This window comes from Equus przewalskii, chromosome 3, assembly GCF_037783145.1.
Source record: "Equus przewalskii isolate Varuska chromosome 3, EquPr2, whole genome shotgun sequence".
NCBI lineage: Eukaryota > Metazoa > Chordata > Mammalia > Perissodactyla > Equidae > Equus > Equus przewalskii.
In genome coordinates, this window is record NC_091833.1 from 52636702 (window position 1) to 52657963 (window position 21262).

General features: G+C 39.6%; 1 long non-coding RNA gene across 2 annotated transcripts; it reads left to right on the top strand.

The window, feature by feature from the left end:
• The first annotated feature begins 852 nt into the window (after positions 1-852).
• On the top strand, positions 853-9005 carry LOC139082283 (uncharacterized). Of its 2 annotated transcripts, XR_011538119.1 has the most exons (3): positions 853-1166; positions 2846-4937; positions 7732-9005. It is a non-coding gene; the product is annotated as an uncharacterized lncRNA (long non-coding RNA). The 2 variants fall into 2 exon arrangements; XR_011538118.1 differs by lacking the exon at positions 7732-9005 and having other exon boundaries at positions 2846-6653.
• The last annotated feature ends 12257 nt before the right edge of the window (positions 9006-21262 follow it).

Genomic DNA, 21262 nt, shown 5'->3' on the forward strand with positions numbered 1-21262 from the left:
AAGTCTCAAGGTAATCTAGCTGTCTACTGGCTTACCCACTTTCTATAGTACTCTACTAACTTCAGGCCCTTTTTCTAACCTATAAAACTATTAAAGATGCTTAATCAGAAACAAAGATGATTGCAATTGAGATGGATAGAACATGTGCTGATGTGCGATTTTCGTTTTCTCTGATAGGTCTAATATCTTTATACATTTTGACAGTAAAGAGGACCTATTGTGTGTCAGCACCATGGAATTACCATAGTTTATATCCATTAATAAATCCAAAGGAGTAAAAGGAATTGATCCTTTGTCATTCATTAATTCAGCCCTCAAATATTTACTTTGAGCCTGCTTGGAGACAGAGCTGAGAGGAGTGATGGTTAATCTTTATCTGCCATCCTCTGTTCCAGATGCGCTATAAGTGGGTCATCTAATGCTCACACACTCAGGAGCAGGTCCTCCAGTAGTCCTCAGCCATTTTACAGATGGGTGAGCTGCTGAATCACCCACCTGGACGTGCAAGGAGATGCTGAACAACTCACCCAAGGTCGCGTTGCTAGAGAGCGTCAGTGGCAGGTTGAAACACAGGCAGTTTCGTGTTCCAGCCCCCTCCCTTCCATGCACAGCTTCTGGAGGAACAAAACAGGCACGGGCCCGGCGCTTAGGGAGCTTGCGATCCTCTCAGGGGCTAGTGCCTTTGATATACCGTCTCCCCCTACTCTCAGAAAGATCGATTTACCCATTTTGCTTTTGTGAAAGACCTACGTTAGTAGCTGTTTTCACTAACTGGAAGAAATCCCGAGAGGATTTTTCGCTTTTACGAAAAATGGCGAAAAGTGAAAATAGCGTTCAGCATTTGTTTTGCAGCGAGCTGTTATGGAGGCTAAGCAGTCAAGCATACTGTCTTATTTTAAGCCTCCCACAACTGCCACATCAGCCACAGCAGACAATGAACCTTGACCTTTGACACTGAGGCAGACAGACAGAGAAGAAGGTGTAGACGTTAGTGACCTGCCTGCCCTGATGGAGTCGGATAACGAGATGTTAATGGATGACCCTCTTCCTCTCTCTCCTACCACCCCCGTCTCTACCTCCCACCGCTCCGACCTCGGACGACTCAGCCTAACATCCCATCATCACCATCACCACCTCTCAGCCTTGCTCGCTGCCTTCCCGATTCTGTATGTGAAACTACACTGTACATACATTATTTCCACTCTATAGAGGCTGGGTATTTATCATAGCATTCCTGCTTTCACTATGTGTTAGTGTTATTTTCTGTTTTATGTGTTTTTTGGAATGATTTGGTAGGTTAGTTTTTGGGTCTGGGAATGTCAAAAATTTTCCTGTGTAAATTAACGGTAATTGCGTCTCTGCTTTCCGCCATTTTGGCTTACAGAAGGTTTCACAGGAATCTCTACTTCCAGATAGTGAGGGAAGCCTGTACACGCTGTGTGCAAAGCCCAGCATTGATTAACAAAAGGCATTAGACCTACTAATTGCCAAAGCAAATGAATACATATTTGCAGGAGTTTATTTTTCATCTCATTGTGGAGAAGTAATAGTTTAAAAAACAGATATTGGTCAAGCATTCAGTAATTACAGTCTAGTCTAAAATGCTTATCTTCAATTATGCATATTTGTAAAATCTGAGCAAAAGTCTGCAAAGACATTGGAATATGAACCAATTTGAGCTTTATATGAAATTGTTCTTACTGTTATGGCATCTTTGCAAAAAACATTTCACAGTACTTGTGAGTCAAAAGGTTAGGATAATTTAGGAAACCGTGACTTACCACCTGTTCACTTGTTTTCCATGCTAAGAATTCTTAGAATTCAGAAGATCTCCACTTCTCAGAACCCAGGCGGTCTCACGTACCCCAAAGCCATTGGACTAGTGGACAGGATGTCTGGTTGGATGGGCTACACAGCAAAACTACCTGGTTTAATTGTCTATGGAGAATAATTCACTTTGTCCCTTTCAGAGTAACTGTCTTCATCGGATTTCCTTGTGCATTTTGTATAGAGACCTTTTTAAGTAGCCTTCCTGTTTTTTATTCATTGGTAATATTTGAGCTTTCTCCTACTTCATTTACTCTTTTTAAATAAGATATTCTCTGTTTCCTAATAAATCTACTATGGTCCTTTAATCTTGTTTTTCCATATTTTCCTACTGCTCAATTCTGGAATGTATTTTGTAGGAGTGTGTTGTATGTACCAATCCAAACTGAATATCAAGAACTCCAAATTTGCCCAAATAAAAATGGGTACATACACACACACACTCGTTGCCTTATAAATGAATTATTTACTGTATTACTTTAAAGAGCAAGTTCTTCTGGCTTATTTAAAATCTTCTTCTAAATACACATTCTTTAAAGAAAGTGTCTATTTTCTGACCTCCGTCCATCTGATGCCAGGAGAGTCAAACTTTTCAATAGTTCTAGACTCGCCCTGGCCCCAGTTTAAGCCATTTTGAAAGGTTGGCTTCTAACAGCTAGCTGTGGTAGGCGGCTAGGAGTGTGGGCTTCCCAGGAAGGCTGCCCTGGTTTGTAATTCCGGCTCTTTTTACTTTCCTGACATTTGGCCTGGGGCAAGCTATTTAATCTCCATAAGCCTATTTCCTCATCTGTTAAAGTCAACAAATATTACTATTGACCACATAAGGTTGGTGTGAAATTTATAAAATAACAAATACTTTCTATTTACACCAGTATTTAAGACTTGTTATCATTCTAATTAGCAATTATTCAGGCATTCCAATTGTGCATTACCACTGGCTCAGCCGGGCAGGGAAGTCTTATTTTAATTATAGCTAGTCGGATGGTACGACTTAAACATGTTATTCCTGTTTTCACAGGCTGCTCACAATGCCGCAAATAATTTGCTGCTCTGAAAAATCCTGAAGCACAAACAGTCTGTCCTTCCAGAAGGAAGTTAAAAGCAGAAAATGACAGCCTGGCTTCTCCAAGCTCATTTCAATATGTTTATCAGCAGAAGTTTTCTTTGTTTTCATCTCCTTGAGCCTTGCAATTCAAAGGAAAAGACGCCCAGAGTATCAGCTTTCTGTGTAAAGGAGAAACAAAAATAAGAATTGTAGGACTCTGGAGTTCCGACTTTCACTACCCTGCTGGCTTCTTTGGACACACCCAGAAACAATCCTAAAGATCATTATCCAAACCAAGAAGCAAAGTCCACAATCAACATGCCTCCTGAGTGACGAGATGAAAAGAACACTTACAGCCTGAGGGTTATTTATTTCAGGGGTGTGAGGATGATTACTTTGATTCTTTTTCCTGGCCAAAACAGAAGTGAATTTTATGGGGTTTCTCTTGATTTCTTCATTAACTCTTACCCTTTAGAATGGTTATATTCTTTTTCCAGGATTTGAATTTCTCAGAAATTTTCCTTTAAACTTTAAGTTATTGCTGGTCTTTTGCCATATTCCCTTTTAGTCTTTTGTGGATGGATACACACACACACACACACGCACACTCACACACAGTGTATGTCTCCATACACTGCATTTGAATATTTTTTTTCCTTCGCTTAGTAGTATATCGTAGCATTTCCCCAAGCACAACTTTTAGGGCCTGGATTACAGAGGGTTTTTTTTCTCCTAATTCTACCTTTCTGTGAAGCAGACCCTCAAGCTTGATGTGGCAGTGTCACATCTGTGCATGGGCTGTGGGGAGGCTGGTGGAGTCTGTGGGACCCACCTGCTCGTTGCTGGTTTTCCAGCTTACCCACTACATTGCCATACTGAGTGACACTTAGACTCACACGACCTCAAGCCTGGAGGGCTTAGCTACTCAGTGAGGATTATAGTGTGTTTGCCAGACCTTTTTGGGGATGAGGGAAATGGAAGAAAGGAATGCCAGCCAAGTTTCTTCTTTCATAATGTTAAGGGCCCACAGCTCAGAGTGTGATTGCCAGTTACTCACACTCTGCTTTGATGCAGGGTAGATAACCAGTCCCACCACCCATTCCAGCCTTTCTCCACAAACACCTCACAATGCTGGGGTGATGGATGGAAACTAGACTTTTGGTGGTGAACACTACACAGTCTATACAGAAGTTGAAATATAATGATGTGCACCTGAAATTTATATAATGTTATAAAATAACATGACCTCAATAATGTAAATAAATTTTGAAAACACCTGACAATGCAAACCAAAGCAAGGTTTAGGGTTTCCATCCACGTGGTAAGAGTGAGGGGATTATCAGTAGCTAAGTGGGGTACCACTTTTTGAGAGCCTGCTATGGACCAGGCACTAGACTCAGAGCTTCATCTACATTCTCTTTTGCTTCTTGCAAGACACCACCAGATATTGTCATTATTTCACATATGCCTAACCTGAGCTTCAGAGAAGGTAGGGATAAGAGATTTGCCAAAGACTTAGTAGCTAGTAATCAACAAAACTAGGGTTTGAACGCAAGATTGTTGTATGCTAAGGTTTTGTTCTTTCCACTATGACGATCTGACTCCCAATATATGGCACTATTTTGCAGTTCTGCATCTATCCAGTTAGTTTATTTCAGTGAGTCCAAGGGACCTTCTTTTATATTTTATTTTACTTATTTTTCAATACTGCTCATCGTTCTGCATCTTTTCTTTTTTTGTTTAACAATATACCTTGGAGCTCTTTGTATATGAGGACACATCGATGAATTTCATAATTTTAATGTCTGGGTAGCATTCCATTTTTGATTGTAGAGTATTTGTCATGAGTCTTAGTTGTGCACAACGGAATTTCCTCTGGATGATTTAAACAGAAGAGAATTTGTAGGAGACTATTGAACAACTTGAATCTCTGAGACAATCAGGGAGTGAATCTCTAAAGCTCTGCAGCCAACAGCGCTGCCCCTAAAAACCTGCGAGGAGTCCATGTGCATGGTAGGCCTTGCTGACTGGTGGACTTCATCACTGCATGGTCAAGTGGGAGCCTGTGAATATTAATATCCTTTTTTTTAAACTTGATTTGGTCAATTTCCCCAGAGAGAAATTCTCCAATCTTCTGCCTATAGATTTAAGTCTGCCTCTCATGTTCTGGAAGCCATATGGAGGTTGGTAGCGGAGGGGAGTAGATTTCCATACTTGCTTTCAGTCCAGTCCCTTATCACTGCTTTCAGCTGTGTCTAATGTCTCCAAGTCCATGGACTCCATGGTTCAAAGAGAATCAGCCTGTCTTCTGCCAGAGTGGGGAATGGTACTAGCCTGGCTACATAGGGCGTGCATAGGAATATTGGACTCCTTATATTTTCATTTGCTTTTTATATAGAATCTCAATCAATGCTCCAGTTTTTAGCCCAACTTCTAACATCCCACTTCAGACAGGCCTGGTACGTCCATGCCTTTTCAATGGCAGGGGTAAGAGGTGGAGGAGCCTGATAATGAGAAATTCCTTACTTTTTATTGGCTTTTCTCCCTGGTAACAATTCAATTTCAGCTTTCTCTGGTCTGCCACATCAGTTATTATTCATCTATCTACTTTCTGGTTTCCAAAATTTTGTAGACATTTCATTTGCTCTCTTCTCATCTCCATTTTCTTTTTCTTTCTTTCTTTCTTTCTTTCTTTCTTTCTTTCTTTCTTTCTTTCTCTCTCTCTCTCTCTCTCTCTCTCTCTCTCTCTCTCGCTCCCTCCCTCCCTCCCTCCCTCCCTCTCTCTCTTTCTTTCTTTCTCTCTCTCCCTTTTTTCTTTCTTTTATCTTCCTTTTTCTTAATTCTTTGGCTCTATATCATTTTAATTCCCTTACTGTAGTTTAAATGGAGTCTTGGTAGGTAAGTCGTGATAAACACCATATTAAATATAGCACGTTTAAATGGAGATCCTTATTGCAATACGACTTACAATAATATTTATCAGAAAGAAGATCTCCAGCCCTGCCCTTATTTATTAAGTGCTATTGTTGTCAGTGCTCCTAAGCACATCATATGAAGTTACTTAGCTAGTCCCTGAGGAAGCTCAGGTCATTGACTTCGGCATTCCAGGACTGCTGGCCAAGCTGTGCCTCATAACAGCTGAAGTGAGTGGTAAATGAGAACCCTGCCCATAAAGAGATGTCCTGGTGCCAAAGAAAATACGATAATAAAAACATGAGCTTTACTTACTTTTTAAAACGTATTAAAAGATCATAGGAAAACTTAGATACTATTTTGCAGTGTTTTACTATTTTTTTTTTACAGCTTTTAAAAGTTATTCACTTTGTCAGTGCAGTGGTCATGATATTTCTCAATTTTTACAAACATTTTGTTTAGAAGGCATAGGGAAAATTAAATTTGGAGGTTGGGAAAGATGGAGATACTGTGGATTTATGGAAAAAGTACCCAAAAATGTTTAGATATAAAAGAAAGAAATTTAAAGGCAAAATACAATAAAATAATTCATCTCAAGCTAATTCACATGATTAGCTTAGGTGACTGATTACGAATTGAAGTTATTTTGAAATTTCCGTTTTTAGCTATTATTGCATAATGAGGAAAACGGTGAGGACTTCTGAGCCCCTGCTATGCTTGGTTCAGTCTTTCTCAGCTCCTTAACACTAACCTGGCTTGATGAGATGGTTTGATGTCTGGGTTTTATTTCAAAATAACCCAGTGGAGGGGGTGGAGGGAAGTGAGTGGGTGTACAGATTAAACAAGATTGGCTCTGTGTTGATAGTTACTGAAGCTGGCTTGGTGAATTCATTTTCTTTCTACTTTTGTATTTTTGCAAAAATTCATAATAAAATCTTAAAAGGAGAATAATCACTTTAAAAAACAGACTTTATTTTTTAGCACAGTTTTGGACCACAGTAAAATTGAGCAGAAAGTACAGAGAGTTCCCGTATGCCATCCTTGTCTCCTTTCTGGCCCCCACAGCCTCCCCCACTATCAACATCCCACACCAGAGTGGTACATTTGTTACAATCGACGAACTCATATTAAGAGATCATTATCATCCAAAGTTCACAGTTTACATTACGGTTCACTCTTCGTGTACACTCTATGGGTTTGGACGATTGTATAATGTATCCACCATTACAATATAATACAAAATAATTTCACTGCTTTAAAAATCCCCTGTGCTCCGCCAGTTCATGCCTCTCTCCTCACTAACCTCTGACAACCACCGATCTTTTTACCATTTCCACAGTTTTGCCTTCTCCAGAAGGTCATATAGTTAGAATCAGAAGTCACTTTTTAAAATCAATACTCAAAATTAAAATCAGTATTTTCCCACATAACATTTATTTATGTAAAAATAAAAGGAATGCAAATGTAATGACATTCAAAGAAATTTTAAAACCTGGCTTTCCAACAAAAACATCAATGAGGAATATGCAAAAACCATCCCAGAGAGTAATATCCCATCTCAGGAACGAATACAAACCTATCTGCTGTTTGCCCACTCAAATCTGCTTCTCTTCTCTTCATCTCCAAGATGCTTCCTGATATTCTCTTAGACTCCTTTGGATTGGAGACTTGCGTCAGACTTGCTTTTCTGGCTTGACCTTAACCCTCTCCTTAAGCCTTTACTCCCCGTGACTGACTGAGGAAAGGTCCTCGCTCAGCTGTCCCTACAGAGGAGTAGACAGCAAGCTTAGAAGTAAGACAGGATGTATACTTCCTTGCTAAAGAAGGACTCTGTTCACTCTTTTTACATTCGCAATGGTGGGTAACACAGTAATAATAAGAAGCATGTTTTTGAGTGTTAACTTATGTGCCTAGACTAATTTCATCCTCAGAACAACCTTAACGAGGTCGACTTTAATATTATCTCCATTTTGTAGGTGAGGACACTGAAGCAACAGAAATTAAATAAGTGGGTCAAGTTTGCCCTGCTGGTAAGAGGTGCATAAACTCTAGACCGGGAATTAGGAGGCCATGCTGTCCTCTTGCCTCTGCTGTGAACTGGTTATATAACTTGAATAAGCCTCATAAACTCCCTGTGTCTGAAGACCACGGGGTTGGACTAGCCCTTGATCATCTTCTGGATCCTGTTCAGCTCTGTGATTGTATGTAGTGTTCACTCAAAAGGAGACATGCCCAGCCTTCAATGAGGTTCTTTTGGAGTATTGTTTTTAGTTAACTTTTCAACTAAAAGAAGTGTGTCCAAGTAGTATATATTGCTTTACTTCTTTTCTTTCATTCTTGCATCCCCAAATGGTTCCTCAGAGTATGATTTATAGCTGAATGGTAGCGGCAGTTTGTCCTCATGCAATGACTTCTTTCTCTAGGACTTCGGAAGCATAATGCAATGTATAATTCATCAGGATCCTTTACTCTTCATGCAAACATGTATCTGGAATCCACTCATCCATCATTTGGTAATTCTCTGCTCCACTTTTGTTATATTTTTGAGGCAAATAAAAGGTCAGACAAAACAAATGTGCACCTTTGGTAGCCAGCTTCCAAGATGGCCCCCAATCCTTGCCTTTTGGTATTCACACCCTTATATTATGGTTCCTTCCCACATTATGCCAGTTGGTCTATGTGACCAATAGTAGATGGCAGAAGTCATATTATATCACTTCCAAGACTGGGTTATAAAAGGCTTCCGTCTTGGTTGCTCTCTCTATTTCTTCTTGGTTCTTTTGCTCTGGGGGAAAGCCAGGGGCCATGTCTGGAGCAACTGTATGGAGAGGCCCATGGAGGGAGGAACTGAAGCCTCCTGCTTGAAGGAGGTCCTCCAGCCCAGCCAAGCTCGAGATGCTGCATCCCCAGCTGACATCCTGACTACAACCTCCTGAGAGACCGACAGCCAGATCTACCCAGCTAAGCTGCACCTAAGTTTTAGGGTAATTTGTTACGCAGCAGTAGGAAGTTAATTTTACAGATGAGGAAACTGAGGTCCTGGAAAGTTGAGTGAGTTATCCAAAACACTCAGTAAGCAAGTGGCACTGCTGAGTAAAGCTCATAGTTGTATTTTCTTCCATTTTGATGTCATTTATCAGTGGCACATTTTCTTGGCTACCTTATGAAGGCATTTTTGTTTGGGTTAATGATATAAAAATGACTCTTGTTATACCTTTAATTTGTAAAGTTACATTGTTTGTTGAAGAATGAAGGACTGATGTGTTCTTAATTTCTTCATAGTCTTTAATTATTCTAAAAGAATAATTACTTAAGAATTGCAAAAAATGAAGGTAAATTTAAAATGACTTCTGTATATTTACGCCACACATGGCACCTGATTAGCAGGGTGACCAAGTGTGTTCACTATAGTCCTGCCTTTTGCCTGTTGTCTGGCGTAATTGTTAATAGTGCTCCCTTTCACTCTCAAAAGCAGACTATGAATTATATGCTCACTGTGGGTAGACCAAGTCAACAAATGACTAATTCTTTGTTTCCTACCACACCACCTCCTGTTTCGACCAGAGCTACCTGCTTGGCCCCCTAAGGCTTGAGCCCATCCATCTGCATTCTCAGACTTGTTCTGGCCACCCCAGGCATCCTCAGTGAGTGCCTGTCTAGAACATCTTTAGCTCAGAATCAAACAGCACTCTTGGTGCCCGTTATTCTCCTGGTAGCAAGAGCAGGCTTTGCAGTCAAACAAATCTGCTCTCAAATCACTGTTCCCTGACTTACCAGCTATGGGATGAGGCTGAATTACTTAGATCAGGCTGTTAACAGCGCTTCTGCAATAGTGGAGATGTTCTATAGTTTGTCATTGTCCAATAGAGTAACCACCAGCTACAGGTGACTTGCAGTGGGGTTAGTGTGAATGAAGAACTTGATTTTTAGTCTTAATATAACTTAAAAATAATTAGCCACGTGTGGTCAGTGGCTACTATACTGGACAGCTCAAAAACTTTTTGAGCCTTGGTTTCCTTTCTTAAGAAATAGAGATAATGATACTTACTTTGAAAGGTTGTAAAAGATTTGGGAAAATGCTTCATACATAATTGATACTCAAATTATTGTCGTATTTGCATACATAGACTATTTGCTAGAGTCTGTCATCCAGTTGACCGTTGTCTGGCTCTGTGCCTTGACATCTCCTTCTTCCTCATTGCCGCCATGTGTAATCAGTCACTGTCCCGTGTTACTGGACCTCCTCAAAATGCATTGTGTCCCATGCCTCCCTTCTAGTGCCACCATCCTAGCCCAGCTGCCTTCACATCTGGTTGATTTGGGCCTAAACAGTCCCTCTGCTTGACTCTTGCTCCCCTCCAAGTCATTCATGACACTGCAGCTTGAGGCATATTTTAAAAACACAAATATTGTCATTCCTCTCCTTAAACTCCTTCCGTGGCTTCTCAATTGTTAAACAAAGATAAAGACCAAGGCCGTTCCTGAGACAAAAAGCTGTGCAAGACCCCGCCTCGTCAACTACACCAGCCTCCTTTCTGATCAACAAGTGCAGCAAACTCCTTAGCTCCTCAGGGCTTTCCCACACACGGTCCCTTTGGCTGGCCTGCTCTCAGTCCATTCCTGCCATTGCATAGTTAACTCCTACCTTTTCCTAAGACCTCTGCTCAACAATTCTCCTTCTCAGGAGAACTCAGTCTCCTGGCAACCCAAATTAGGTGGGATCAACTCTCATTGCATGCTGCCTTGTTCCTTCAAGGCGCTTATCACAGTCTGAAATTCTATACTTATTCATGGGATTATTTTTTAAGGACTAACTCCCACGCCTTTCTGTAAACTCCAGAAGCACAAGCACTGTTTTCCTTTTGCTCACTATTGTCTTTTTACACCTAACGCAACACCTAGCTCATAGCAGACTCAATATATATTTGGTAAGTGAAGGAGTAGGGCCATGGAAAATGATGGATTTTGCAACAGGCAAACTAAACCTGTAGTTAGAACAAGACACAAATGCAAAAACAGAGGAGGAGAGAGAAGTTCAGCTTCAAAATAGTGCTTCAGAAAAATCTAGAAATAGCCTATTCACTATCAACACATCTATAAGTTTTGTTCTGGTGGGAGTGGACCAGTGGTCCTTTTAGTGCTTAGAGCTTCTAACGTTCATAACCTGGCCTGATTATGGCTGATTTTTTAAAACGCATATGCATTTTCAAATTTTTGAAAATGAGCTGTATTACTTTTACTCTTAAAAAGCCTGTGTTTGAAACCTAGGTTAAAAGATGTTGTTGCTTACACTGATAAACATTTTCAAATCCAGCATCACTTTATGATTTAGATAGTGTGAAAAATAGTGTATGTTGAAGTTGCGCTAGATCTATCCATAATATCTTTTTGCTCTTACTTTCAGAATCTTAGGCTGAAGTAATCAGAAATGACATTGAGCATGTGCTCATTTATGAAACAAATCCATTTTGTGAGCAAAGATATGCACAGTCAGAAAAAAATTATTTCAAAAAAAGCAAGAACATTGAAAACACAACATACTGGATTTGAGCATCAAAGTTTTGATAAATACATGAAAAATTTGAGAATAAAGTGGAAGCATCATTGGATGGCTGAAAGTATTTGAAAATTTCGAAATAGAACAAACAAGAAAAACCATAAATATTTAGAATAAGGTTAACATCGTATTGCTTATAAAATTGCATTAATATGATATAAAATCATATTAGAAGAATGATAGTCATTAGAAATGTCCTTCAACAAAAGTGTTTAAGAAAATCCTTAAGGCTAAATAGTAAGTGAAACAAAAAAAATATGCAGAAAGTATGCAAAAGTTCTTAAAAGGGGCTACACTTTCCTTTCGTATATGGAATACTTGAAATGAATTTTAGGTGCCTATGTCGATAATTTGAACATAAGTTGAATTAGGTTAAGGAAGACTGTTTGAAGGCCAATTGGTCTGTTCCTAAGGCAGGGGCAATGAGGTTGATGAAGAAGGGTGATATTTAGAAACAAAAGATGCGGGACCTGTGAATGGATAAGATATATGAAGGCGACACAGAAGGAGTCGTTGTCTTAGATTCTTTACTTGAACACCTGTGTAGATGGTGGTATTGTATCTCATCCGGAGAGGATGAAAACTCAAGAGGAAGTGTATGTTTGAGGGCAGAAGTGAGTTAATTTTGGAGCATGTTGAGTTTGAGATACTTTTCAAATAACAAGACATGTCCCATTTGGCACTTAGAAATATAGGTATGGAACTCAGGAAAAAATTGGGAGTGATAAAGTGATCTAGGATTTATTCATATATAAGTGAAATCTGATGCCACAGAAGTAACAACAACAAAATCTTCCAAGGATATTGTGTAAAATCTTGCTCCTTAGAGCATAGCCCACAGTCCTGTATGAAAGTCAACATCCAAGATGTAGGGGAGGAAGAAATTTTCCTCTACTCTCTAGGTCCATCTGGCTGGTCTCAGAATTAGATTGACAAGAGACAGAATAACAGGAGAAAATCAAACAAGGTTTAATAAGATGTATACATGGAAGAGACAGGAAAACTGAGAAACTCACCAAAATGGCTGAAGTCACCACCTTAAATACTGTCTTCAGCTGAAGACAAAAGATGATGTTGGGGATAGTGGTTTTGGGCTTCAAAGAGGAGAAAGGCAATTTACATACATAGAAAAGCAAATGTTTGATAGACAAATGTTTGCCATGCCATGCAGAGACAATGGGATGTGGAGAGGACTTTGATCAAAGGGGCCTCCATGTCTACCACACCTAGTTCATATTATCCTATAGTTATCTATGGTGATAGCTCCTTCCTGGAACAGGTCTTCTATCTTAAATTCTTTTAGGCAGTCGGGGGGAGGTCAAAGTTTCTTCTTGAGTCTTTTCTTCTTGAAGATAATCAGGCCCAAATAATCAAGCCAAAGAGACAGATTTTGAGATGGCAAATCCTGCTCCCCTGCAGTCCCCACCACCAGGTATTCATGACCTTGTGCAGTTTCCTCCCGCACTGAATAGGACTGACTTTATTTTATTTTATTTTTTTTTTAAGATTTTATTTTTTCCTTTTTCTCCCCAAAGCCCCCCGGTACATATAGTTGTGTATTCTTCGTTGTGGGTTCCTCTAGCTGTGGCATGTGGGACGCCGCCTCAGCATGGTCTGACGAGCAGTGCCATGTCCGCGCCCAGGATTCGAACCGACGAAACACTGGGCTGCCTGCAGCGGAGCGCGCAAACTTAACCACTCGGCCACGGGGCCAGCCCCTGAATAGGACTGACTTTATAATCAACAGGATATTGCGTAAATGACAGATGTGACTTCTGAGGCCAGGTCCTAAAGGACATTGTGACTTCTCTTTTGCTCTCTTGAATCACTAGCTCTGAAGGAAGCCAGCTGCCGTGTCCTGAGGACACTGAAACTACCCAATGATCAGGAACTGAGGCCTCTTCTCAACAGTCATGTGGAGCAGATGATCCTCCATTTAAGCTTTGGATGACCACAGCCCTCGCCAACATTCTGCCTACACCCTCATGAGACCCTGATCCAGAACCATCCAGCTCCTGGGTTTCCTAACCCTTGAAAAACTGTGTGAAATAATACCTGTTTGCTGTATTAAGCTGCTAAATTTTAGAGTAATTTGTATGCAGCAGCAGATAACTCATACCATCAGTATCAAAGGCATAACCTAAAAGCTTGTTGAAATGCAGAATCTCAGTCCCCACAGGGACCTAATGAATTAGAATCTGCGTTTTAACAGAACCCCAGGTAATCTGTATGCACACTAAGTTTGAGAAGGCCTAGTACAGGGTAAAAAGGTAAGTGTGACCAGGACAGTACTGATGGGGAGGGGGAGGGCTACTATTCAAAAGTTGGGCAGAGAAAAAGGAGTGTGGAAGAGTTTGCTAGAGAGGAAGGAGGGCCATGGGGGAATAAAGTAACCAGGAGAAAGAACTGACGAGGAAGGCAAGAGAAGGGAAAGTTTCACGAAGAAAGGAAATGTCAATAATATCAAATGATGCTGAGACATTGAGCAAGAGAAGAAATAGAAAATGGCCATTAATGTTGTGGCTATGCTTTTAAAAATATATTCCTGTATTTTAGAGATAAATTCTAAAATACTTAAGGATGAAATGACATGTCTGGGATTTGCTTCAAAATATTACAAGAGGAGAGGAAATGGTGGTACAGCTGAGAATTGATAATTGTTGAAACTAGGGGATGGGTACATGGGACAAATAGTGTTCTATTAGTTGATCTATTTTATGTATGTTTGAAATTTCTCACATTAACAGGTTTTACAATGGCCATAAAATTGCTTTAGGAGATTATGGGTGACTTTTGTCAGAGTAAATCTATTAGAGTTCTGGAGCAGAAGCCAGACTGCTGTGGGTTGAGGAGTGAACGGTACGAAATAAGTATAATGAGTGGTGATTATTCCTTTTAGAAGTTTGATTTTGAAGGAAAGGAGAGAGAACAGAAGCTTCAAGGGGAGGAAAGGTTAATGTGGGGTTATAAAAATGAGAAAGATAGCCAAAGGCTCTGTATAAAATGAAGAATAAAGACAAAAATGCAATTACTATGACCCACAACAGCCATCAACACCAGCCTCAAGGCTCTGAGTTTTCAAAGCTGGCCTTCAGCTTTGTTTAAAGACTTTGTAAAATTTCTTTGAATTTGCTTAGGAGTCTCCAAACTTGATAATAATTCAATTACCAGAACAGCAGTTAAAACGAAAGCTTTCATAAATGGTTATTGACAGTGCTATATACAGCGCTCAAGTGGTGAAGGTATTACCTGAGTTGAGAATTTAAGGGTTGTTTAATGAAATCTCAAACAGAAATGAGTGGCCAAAATCCAGTAATGCCAGCCATGGGGTTGTGATGAGCATTAAGTAACACGAATAATAATGCTTAGCAAGCATGACTTTTTGACTTTTGTTTCCTTCATTATTATAAAATGGTATTTTCCGAAATGTGTTTGAAGGATGCCAATCCTAAAGGATGTTAACAAGTGCTACAACGACAACAAAAAGTGTTCCATGGGCAAATAAATTGAGGACATGGTGGGTTAACAGTTGAACATCTGTTTTATGGCGGAACATCTCAAAATTACTTGCACGCTGAAGTGCTTTGTGACTTTCCAAGAATATGCAATATTTTCCAAGTGTATTTAACCCTAGAATTCTTTTGTAGAGGAGAATCTCTCAGGATTGCTGTTCCTCAGAACCTACTTTGGGAATTAATTGCACTAAATCCACTTAATCATCACATGACTCTGTATGCATTTAAACACTTATCACCCACAATTTCTCACAGAGAAGTGCTCACTTTTAGTTTTCTGGTCTTGTCAGTTACTAATAAATACCTTATATGCTCTGAACAATGAAATGCACCCTCCATGAGTCATTCATAAGGATTCAAGGACACCAAATTCCTTTCAGCTCTCGAACATAATTGAGGTTTTTTTTTTTTTTTTTTTTTTTTTTTTTTATCTCATTCTCCCTTGGAGATAGGAAGACTATCTCCTGGCCCCTAGGAGACAGTTTTCTCTAGTGGTTAAGAATATCAGCTCTAGAATCTGATAAGCAATGTGGATTTAGAATCTAGCTGTGGGCCTTTGGGCAAATCTCTTGGAGAAAACTCTGACCCTGAGCATTCTCATCTGTAAAACGGCAATAACTATAGTCATATCTGTTATATGTTGTTAGTTTTATACATATATATGTATACTTAGTTAGCTGTCTAGTAAATTGCATTTTGTTAATAACCTCTTATAGTTTTAGCTCTTCACAAGTAATATCTTTGTTTCCTTTATAAATTCTCTATGGGTATTTTTAAAGAAAAGATGAGAGCCCTGAACTGAGAAGGCCTCATCAGCTTACAGTGAAGAAAGATTCTGCTGCTAAGATTAAATGAGCAGGTATGAGTCTCTCCTTAATGAATGGTCAGCATCCTAGGGATGGGGCTAGAGATTAGGACCCGCTTGGAGAAATGTCAAGAGTGGATAAAGCTAAAGGACACATGTCAACTCATGTCCATGGAAGATCGCCAAGGGTTAAACTGAAGAAACCAAATCTATCATCAGGTGGTAGAGGTGATGGTGATGATGAGGGGTGAGGTGATAGCTGAGGATGAAACCAGAGACTGACTTGTACAGGGGTTCAGAACATGTCACCCCCAAACATGCCACATTGGCCTATTGATTATTTTGAATTACACGTATTTAAGAAACAGCTAGTACAAGAAGAACTCTCTGACCCTCCTTTATCCCCCTGACAGCAAGAGAGAAATTTCCCATGTGAAAAGTACCCTCCCTGTACCAGGAGAGTAGAAGACATCCTCATCACCAGAGTCAGGGTTTACGGTTGAGAAAGCTGTATAAACAAAGCTTGTTACTTCACCATTTTACTGCCCCTAGCCCAAACCCCAAAGCTGTCTTGTCAATTCTTCATAAGTTTACTGTTTCATTGTCGAAAAGGTATAAAAGCTTCCTGCTCTGGTCACTTCTTTGAGTTTCATACCTTTTCGGTCTCTAGTACGTACCTATCTGAGTACATAATTAAATTCGTTTTTCTCCTATTGATCTATCTTTTTGCTACAAGAACCTAGAAGGGTAGAGGGAAAATTCTTTTTCCTCCCCTACACTTGAATACATTCAAGAAACAAAGCAGGAACAATTCGGGAGAGTTCAAACCTCTGTTGTGAACAGCGCTGAGTCATGCTGAGCTCCCTCATACTATGTGCTGGTAGATGTGTGGTTTGGGCTGCTTAGAAAGCCCTGTGACACAGCCAGAAGGTGCCCGGACAGGTCTGATGCCTGTGTGGTTGTCCAACTCATTACAGATACATTAGCTGCTTACTGAGTCATCTCCTCCTCCTTAGGCTCATTTCTTACTCCCTCCTACTTCCAAGTGTTACTTGCAAACCCTTTACTATTTGTATTAGTCAGTATTCTCCAGAGAAACAGAACCAATAGGATAGATATAGAAGTAGGTGCAGATGTAGATATAGATATAGACATAGATACAGGTAGAGAGAGAGAGACAGAGAAAGACAGAGGAAGAGATAGGGAGAGAGATGCACTTTAAGGAATTGGCTTATGTGACTGTAGGGGCTGGGAAGTCCAAAATCTGCATGCTGGAGACTTGGGGGAATAGTTGGTGTTGCAGTCCAGTCTAGGGGAGGTCAATCTTTTTTTGTAAGACCGTCAACTGATTGGACGAGGTCTACCCACATTATGGAGGGTAATCTGCTTTACACAAAGTCTGCTGATTTAAATGTTAATCTCACCTAAAAAATACCTTCACAGAAACATCTAGAATAATATTTGACCAAATATCTGGGTACCATGGACTACCCCAGTTGACAAATAAAATTAACCATCACATTATTCTTTCCTCTTCTTTCATCAAAAGCCTCCTAGCTTCTACCAGTTAGCCTATTAAAAAGAGAATTAGGTTGCTTCTTGGAAACTTGAAACTCCTCTTAGACATGTGTATTAATTTTTATGTTCTCATTATTGGGCTCTTACATTAGCATGGCCTAATTCCACTACCAGGAATAGGATGTGTGCTGTGCTAATGGGAAATGATGTATTTAGTGTTTTGTATGATCATTCTTTAGTGTCTGTGCCCCTTTTATTGGATGAGAGCCCACATGGAGAAGCTGGATGAAAGTGTCCTTTCTGCTTACCCCTGCATTAGGAATAAAAGAGAGAAAAAATACATGTGTGCTCAGGAAAAAAAATCCATTATTTTACAGTTATTTATGATATTATAATCAATATATTAACTTTCAAGTACCTCACAGTTAGTAAGCTTTGCAGAGGATACAGTAATTCCATATTAGCTGAAACCAGTGACTTCTCCCATGTTGAGTTCAATTCTAGTTATGCCTTATGTGACACATGCTCCTCCATAAAACTTCACAACTAAGTACTATTTTTCTTGGGTAATAAAATTAGCAGAATAACGACAAAATATAATTAAAAACAAGGGCAATCCTTTTCAAACCATATATAAAAATATTATACTTAGCAGATAGATTCTATTTTTTGAGTTAGAGTAATTTTAATCAATTCGGTGTCAATACACCACAATCAATTTACTTTTTCACAATATATTAAATAGCTACATTCAGTTTACAAAATAGCATGATGGTGTGAAATCAATCTTTTGAAGCCTCATGACATTTCTCTTTGTTGACACGTGGGAAAAGATAACATCTTCAAGTCAATCTATTTGTTCTCATCCAAGATTAAGAGAATGACGGATAATATAGACTCCTTAAACCTGGAGACCAAGTATCCTATTTCTCCAAACAAGGGGACTTAACGTGGTGTTTTGCTTAACTAGTGAAGAAAAGCTGGCTACTGCACTGGAGTGAACCAGGGAACAGCCTGGTCTACTCCAGTTAGGAACAGCTATGAAGTCTCCGTGGCGCCCTGTGCTTCCTTTAGCAACAAGAAGGGCAAGTGATCATAGAAATGGGTACACTGATTCTGTTTCCTGTAACTCTTTCAGTGGTTTATGAACTTAGGTGGAGAAGCTTACACTTGTGAGAAAGGAATTAATGCAAAGCTGTATAGATTACAGAAAAATCAATACAAATGTCCCTAAACATATGAAGAGAACATGCAGATCAGGACTATGTGAATTAAAACTATGCTAACATACCATATTTTACCTGGAAAGGCAGAAAACCAAAGGACTGACAATTCATTCTTGGGTAGAGTTGGCAAAAACAGCTACTATCACTCGTTGCTGTTGGGCTTGTAAAATGTTCTAACACACATGACAGAGAAACTCCTTCTATCTTCAAACAGTGAAATGCATTTATCTTTTGTGCCAATTATCTTATTTTTGTCCCTTCTCCTAAGTCTGATCCATTTTTTGCCCTTCTCTGTACTTCTCTGACCCTTGAGAGGCTAACCCTCCTGGAAGGCCTCGCCCAGGCTTCCTTGTAGCTGCCTTAACCCACTACAATACTTAAGTGGTTTGCTAACAGACTTGGCTCAATGGCACCATAGACAAGTCCTCCAGAATGCTGGGTTTCTAGCCTGTCTCTCCCGTCTCCCCTTAAACCTCCAAAGTTCACACATGCTGGGGAGAAAAAGTTGCACAGAGTTTTGAAATACAGGCCTTGAGTGAGATGTGTAAAGAAATGGCATTGATATGATTAGTGGATCCCAAACCTGAGTGATCATCAGAATTATCTGAGGCATTTTTGAAATTAATACAAATTCCTGGGCCCCATCACAGATCAATTGCATCAGAATCTCAGGTGGGAGGGCTGGCAATCTGTCGTCTGAAGATCCGCTAGGTTGAGTAACCACTGATCTGGAAGAGTTTCTCAAGACGCTGACTCAGATCTGGATCACTGAGATGTTAGCGCAGTTCTCTAAAATATCAACTAAAATAACAGGAACAACAACACAATAATAATAATAACATAACAGCAGCAAACATTTTTCTAGTATTTACTATGAGCCAGGTACTGTTCCAAACACTTCACACACGTCAACTCATTATAGGGTCCTAACAACCCAATAAAGTAGGTACCTTTATTATCCCAACTTTTTAGATGCAGAAGCTGAGTTACAAAATGATTAAGTAACTTGTCCAAAGTGACACAGTTACTGGAGACAGCATTTGAACAAAGGCGTCTGGCTCTGGAGTCTGTATATTAAAATAAGGGTTCTGTGGTCAAATATTTTTGGGAAATTCTGCTTTGTCCCTTCGATTTATGATATAATAGTATTTTAGTGCAAAGCTTTGAGAAGTCTCTTTGTAAATAACCCCGATTAGCATTAAATTATCTAACATTTCACAAATTTATCCTTTTATGTACAACATCTATTAAATCTTGGTGAACTTGCATTCCAAGGGATACGATCTGATACGCAATAATGTGGAGACAGAGTGTCTTGATTACTCTTGATTACGGTAGCTTTCCTCTCTCTTTTTAGATAGTAGGATGTTGTGGACCCTTGACCTGAAGTTCAGAGACTTAGATTTCAGTTCAGGCCCTCGTCCCTACCAGCCGTATCATCCTGACTCATGATTCAACACTGTGGACGTTAGTTTCCTCATGTGTGAAATGAGAAGGCTGGGCTGACTGCCAAGTCCCCTTCCAGCACAAGCATGTTGGAGTCTGTGATTTGCGATGGGATGTTCCATGAGTGGTGTTGAATGGATCCATTTATTGTCACTAGAAGAGTGGACTTTAATTTTAGCAGGAGGAACTAAGGTAAGTTTTATGAAAAACATTTTGAACAAAAGGATTACATGACTCTGAAACATTTTACCATGAAAATGTTCATATAATGGTAATAACAATAAAAACAATAACCAATAAATAGGCTGCTACAGTTTACAAAGCTCTCTCACTTCCACAGGCCACATTTGGCATCCCGATAAGTGGAGATTAGTATCATTTCCATTTTAAAGTTGAAATAACTAAAGTTCAGTGAGGTTAAATGACTTGCCCAAGAGCCAGAGCCAGTAAATAGTTCAGCTGATATTTCAATCCTTTACTTTTAACTCAAAGTCCCAGATTCTTTCTAGGCTCCCATTGACCTTCAGTTTACATGGTGACTGACACCATATTGATCAGGCTAGATGGTCATGTATTCCGCAGAGTTTGAGTGTAGACCTTTTGGAAAGCAGAGAATGATCTTTTGATTTCAGGGAAGTCCTGATATTCTCTAAGAAGTTGTTTTTTTTTTTTGCTTTGCTTTTTTGTCTTATATTTTCCATGGATTTATTTTCTTTTCGAATAAAGATGTAGGTATAGTTAAGCCCTATATAGACCATAAAGCAATTCAATAAGCAGTGTCTCATATGCTATTGGGATTCTAGCCATAGTTATAATGGTGATGACATGGTTTATATTTGTGATCAATTCTTATCATCATCATCAACACATTGTCAAGCCCTGCTTTTTCCTTTGTTCGCTCTAGCTAGGGTATTTCCGGATTATTTTTCTGGATTATCTATCACCACTATCTTTCTGTAAGTTGAGTGATATGATTTCACCTATAAAAACGAGGCCTGACATTTGAACATATATTACAGAACCAGAGAGCTGCAAGTTAGCAAGTCTTCTCTGACAGGTTAGAGTTTCAGGGACTTTTTACATTTTTATATGGAAAATTTCCAGCATTTCCAAAGATAAGAAAAAGGTAGCTTATACACAACAGAAATTTATTTCTCACAGTTCTGGAGGCTGGGAGTCTGAAATCAGGGTGCCAGCACGGTCAGAGGAGGGCTCTTTTCTGGGTTGCAGACTTCTCCTTGTGTCCTCACATGGCAGAAGGGGCAAACAAGCTCCTGGGGGTCTCTCTTACAGGGGCACTAATCCCATTCATGAGGGCTCAACCCTCAAGATCTAATCACCTCCCACAGACCTCACCTCCTAATACCGTCATCTTGAGGGTTAAGAGTTAAACTTATGAATTTGAGGGGA